A 5,222-nucleotide genomic window follows, 5' to 3' on the forward strand; every position below is an offset into this window, starting at 1 on the left:
AATCCAAGACCGCAGGCGTGAACGTCACCGCGAAAAATGAGCCATGGGTACTGGCTTCCCAAGTGGACCAATGCTTCTTCATTACCGACCCATCAAAGCCCAGTCGTGTTGTCGTGAGGAGAGGCAAAAGGAAGATCATCGGAATGGATGGACTCGCCAATGAGCAAGACTTCGACAAGTACGGCGACCCGAAGATGGAACATGACGACGACGATGAAGTATTAGCATACACCACAAGAAGAAGCAGGACCACCCTACCTAAAGGACGTCCGTTCAAGAGAAGAACTCCATTTACGAAAAATAAGGGCAAGAAGATTGTGAACGGATAGCTAGCTAAGATCGATTGTATTTAAATTGTAGCCTTCATTTCTCGATTGTATTTCATGGGCACTTTTTGAACTCATGAATGTTTTTAAATTTCATGGACACTCGATTGTATTTCTCGATTGTAGCCGACCCCCCGCACCCTCCCCCGCTCCACCGGCCGCCGCCGCCGACCCCCGGCCCGCACCCTCCCCCACTCCACCGTCGCCGACAGCCCACCGCACCCTCCCCCGCTCCACCGGCCGTCGCGGACGACCCCCCGCACCCTCTCCCCCGCACCCTCCCCGGCCCACTCCACCGTCACAAATGAATGCAACTAAATTTGCAAAAAAAAGCATAAAAAATTATTACTGTTCTGATTTAAACAAGTTTGAACATATTTAAACACAAATAAATATCAAACAACATTTTAAATGCATAAAAATAAAAATTGGGGAGCCTGGGAATCGAACCCAGGACCTCATTTCTCGATTGTATTTCATGGGCACTTTTTGAACTCATGAATGTTTTTAAATTTCATGGACACTCGATTGTATTTCTCGATTGTAGCCGACCCCCCGCACCCTCCCCGGCTCCACCGGCCGCCGCCGCCGACCCCCAGCCCGCACCCTCCCCCACTCCACCGTCGCCGACGACCCACCGCACCCTCCCCCGCTCCACCGGCCGTCGCCGACGACCCCTCGCACCCTCTCCCCCGCACCCTCCCCGGCCCGCTCCACCGTCACAAATGAATGCAACTAAATTTGCAAAAAAAAGCATAAAAAATTATTACTGTTATGATTTAAACAAGTTTGAACATATTTAAACACAAATAAATATCAAACAACATTTTAAATGCATAAAAATAAAAATTGACCCTCCCCCACTCCACCGTCGCCGACGACCAACCGCACCCTCCCCCGCTCCACCGGCCGTCGCCGACGACCCCCCGCACCCTCTCCCCCGCACCCTCCCCGGCCCGCTCCACCGTCACAAATGAATGCAACTAAATTTGCAAAAAAAAAGCATAAAAAATTATTACTGTTATGATTTAAACAAGTTTGAACATATTTAAACACAAATAAATATCAAACAACATTTTAAATGCATAAAAATAAAAATTGGGGAGCCTGGGAATCGAACCCAGGACCTCCTGGTGTGTGTGCTGCGTGCTAACCAGTCGGGCTAGTGGGCGTGTTCTGGTGGAGATAGGGTTAGGTGGGATATAACCTGACCAGTCGGGCTAGTAAGTAAAACCAAATTCTAATGGCCTACCAGGGGGAGGTGCGCCATTAGAGTTGACGTACTTATGGCGCACCAGGGGGAGGTGCGCCATTAGAATAGACATACTTGTTCCCTGGCCTCGCACTGTCGCCTCCCTCCCTCCCTCACTCGCCAGATCCCCCACTCCTCGACCCCAACCGTACGCCGCCACCCCCTTGCTCCGCCCCCTCCGTCCGCCGCGCCTGCACGCCGTCCGCCGCTGTGCTCTTGCGCTGCCTGAACGCCGCCGCCCCGACCCCCGCGGGACTCCACCCCCGCCGCCCCCGCGCCCCCCGAACGGGATCGGCCGAGCACGCGGCGCCCGCTCCTCTCCTCTCCTCCTCCCTCCGACGAGCGAGGGCCTCCTCCGGCCCCTGCAGCAGCTGGCGAGCGCGGCCCCGACGCGCCCATCCAGCCTGCCCCTGCCGTCCTCCGCCACCGGCCCCTGCTCTCCCTCGACCGCGGCCCCGACCCCGACCCCGACCCCTCCGGCAACCAGGTACCTCTCCTCCGTCCTCCTTCCTCTGTCACCATCATTCAACACTCTGCTTGCTTGATGTAGTATTAGCCTAGAAAACAATTGTTGGTGTAGTATTAGCAAATCTGGGTCACTAGATCAAAAAAATAAACGGTCCAAAATAACTTGTTGTACTGTAAAAGGTCTCTTTTTTATGCCTAGAAAACAATTTTTCTTTCCTTTTCTTTTACAAGATGGAACATACTGCTAGGAGAATATACTTTACACTACTCTGTCATCATCACTGTTGTAGGAAGTAACTCCAAATTTAGCAAAAAGTGTATATTGTTATTTTCTTGTCATATTCTTTAGTTTGTATGCAATTTTTTTAGCAAAATTACCGCCAACTTATACTCTAGTTATTTTCTTGTCATATTCTTTAGTTGTATTGGCAGGGGTCACCGAAATTATTATTTTTCTGTCTTAAAATTAATTTTCATTTATATTATATCCTATAACACTATCAAGTAGCTGAGCACTTAGATCTTCATCTCATATGTTGGAAAATGAACTAGACATTCACAGAGGCCAGTTGGTCTAGAATTATCCAAATTATGTCAGTTTTTAGATGCCAAAGGAAAATTCAGTTATGGCATCTAGAATTATGTCAGTTTTGTTTTGTAACTAGAAGACCAAATTGTTAGGAATTCTGTCCAAACTGTAGTTTTCAGTATTCTGTCCAAACTGAAAACTGTTAAAAAGACCATGTGTTTTTTGGTCAAAATCTGCATATATATGGGTGAAACTTCACTTGTTTTTAGGCTAGTGCAGGGTGTTGCTTTATTGTGATGCCTCTGAATTACTTGTGGCATGAGTATTTGGCCTGCCCATCATGTTTTGTCTCCGACCATTGTGTCATGATGAATTTGCAGGTACCCCGAGAGGCCCTTGAGTTTGCTGGAATGTCGATTAACTTCCGTTCCGGCAAATTCGGGTACTCCATATGTCCTATTTTCAGCAAAGGTCATGCTGAAATTTTCCCTATGAGATTTAGCATGACTTTGCTAAAAATAGGACATATGGGGTACTTGCGACTAATGCATGGGCCGGGGTATCTTAGTACTTAGTTAAGTAGGATCGACTGCCCCGCCATTCTTGCTGCATTAAACCATAGGTGGCAATAGAGCCAAGTGATTACGCCCAACTTAGAATTCTCCTTAGCATCGATAAACCCTAGATGATAAACCCAACATAGGTGGCAATAAACCCAACCTTTAAGAGGCCAGTTCGTAGGTACGGCAGGCACGTGTTCACCCACAATACGACGTTCCCCTGCGTCAAGCAGCCGCCTGGCGGTCAGAAGGATGCCTACTACGCCCTCCATCACATGCGGGCGATGGTGCGGGACCATAATCACCTTCTGCTACCAAATAATCTCAAAGATTGGGCCGCAAGCTTGGGGGCAATCCAGGACGCGGACATCCGACAAGAATTCTTTCGCATCCAGTCGGAGTTTGCAGAAATCATCCATCAAGATGTCCTTCGTACCTCAGGGCAGTTCTACCTCAAATTTCAACCATCCAACAGCGAGATAGACACAACGCTACAAATGCAGGCTGACAACGCCCGCGACTTCATGACCATCACGATAGACGGCGGCTTCATCCACGCTCCGGTCCCATGAGTCGAGTCGAAAGTTGTGATGCTATGTGTAGTTCTGAAACATTCATTAGCTCATGTTGTAATTAAACTCTAGTGAACTTGTATGTCTCTTTGGTTTGGACAGTCGTTCAACTTAGATGTAATCGATGCTATTTGTTAGTAGGACCATGAATCGTGCTATGGATGTCTTGCTTTTCTCTTCCGATCCTTTTGTTGCATACTTATATATTGCTTATGTATTGTCTGTTGTTTGGCTTGTGCATAGAGATGTCGTCGTATGTCGTGTACAAGGGTAAGGTTCCCGGAGTCTACAACGACTGGGAGGAGTGTCGGAGACAGGTTCACCGTTTAGCGGTAACAGTTACAAAGGGTACACCACTAGGGCGGAGGCGGAATCTAGATACGCGCGCTATCTAGCGGGAGAGAGGAGGGAGCGTTGGAGGAACCGGATGAAGACCAGTTTCATCGCGATGATGCTCATCGTGATGACCGCATCTCTCTTCTATGTGATGGTAGTTTAGATGATCGATATCGACTTGTAATGTGAAGACAAACTCGCTACTCGCGGTCTCGAGACTTGTAATGTTCTATCTTCGTTCGGTCTTTTGAATTCGGAGACTAATATGATGAATTGTATTCGGAGACTAATCTTCTATTGTATTCGATGAATCTGCTGTTGCTGTGTCCTGCTGCTTATTTTCTGTCCAAGAATATATTTTGTAATCTGTGCAAAAATCAGAAAAGAAAAAAATAATAATCCCTAATATACATACTAATAGCGCATCAAGCCAACGTGCGCCATTAGTATGCCAAAGGATACTAATGGTGCATCCCAGAGCAGTGCGCCATTAGTATGCCAGAGGGTACTAATGGCGCATAACCCAGCAGTGCGCCATTAGTATGCCGAAGGATACTAATGGCGCATCACACTGCAGTGCGCCATTAGTATGGCAAAGCACATGGGTATATATGCCCCCCTGGGAGGCATACTAATGGCGCACCGTGGCCTATACTAATGGCGCACTGCTCGGTGCGCCATTAGAGTACCAGATACTAATGGCGCACCAGCGGTGCACCATTAGTAAAAATTACTAGTGGCGTGATGCTAGTGGCGCACCAGTAGTGCGCCATTAGTAGGCAAAACTGGTGCGCCACTAGTAAGCCTTTTTCTAGTAGTGCCCGCCGTCGAGATGCCCAAGCGCACCATGGGAGGGAGGGCCGACGCTGGGGCCGACGCCATGGCGCACGAACCATCCAAGCCCCGTGCGAAGCTGCACAAGGAGAAACCCGTCCCCACCGGTGAGGGGTCCAGCCGGCAGCAGGGCGTCCTTGACGTCGTCGACCACGTCCAGGCTCTTCATCCGGTGCAGGTGGCACCTATGCCGAAGCAGGTGGCTCCTCCGCCGGAGCAGGTGACTCCTGTGCCACGCCATCTGCCTCCCCTGCCGCAGCCCATCGTCCACGACGACGGAGAAGAGGTCAGTCATCTAACTCCTATTTTTGGAAATATCCTAGGTTTCCTTGTTCAGTCATTTAT

The sequence above is a fragment of the Aegilops tauschii genome, chromosome 7 (genome assembly GCF_002575655.3).
Source record: "Aegilops tauschii subsp. strangulata cultivar AL8/78 chromosome 7, Aet v6.0, whole genome shotgun sequence".
Lineage (NCBI taxonomy): Eukaryota > Viridiplantae > Streptophyta > Magnoliopsida > Poales > Poaceae > Aegilops > Aegilops tauschii.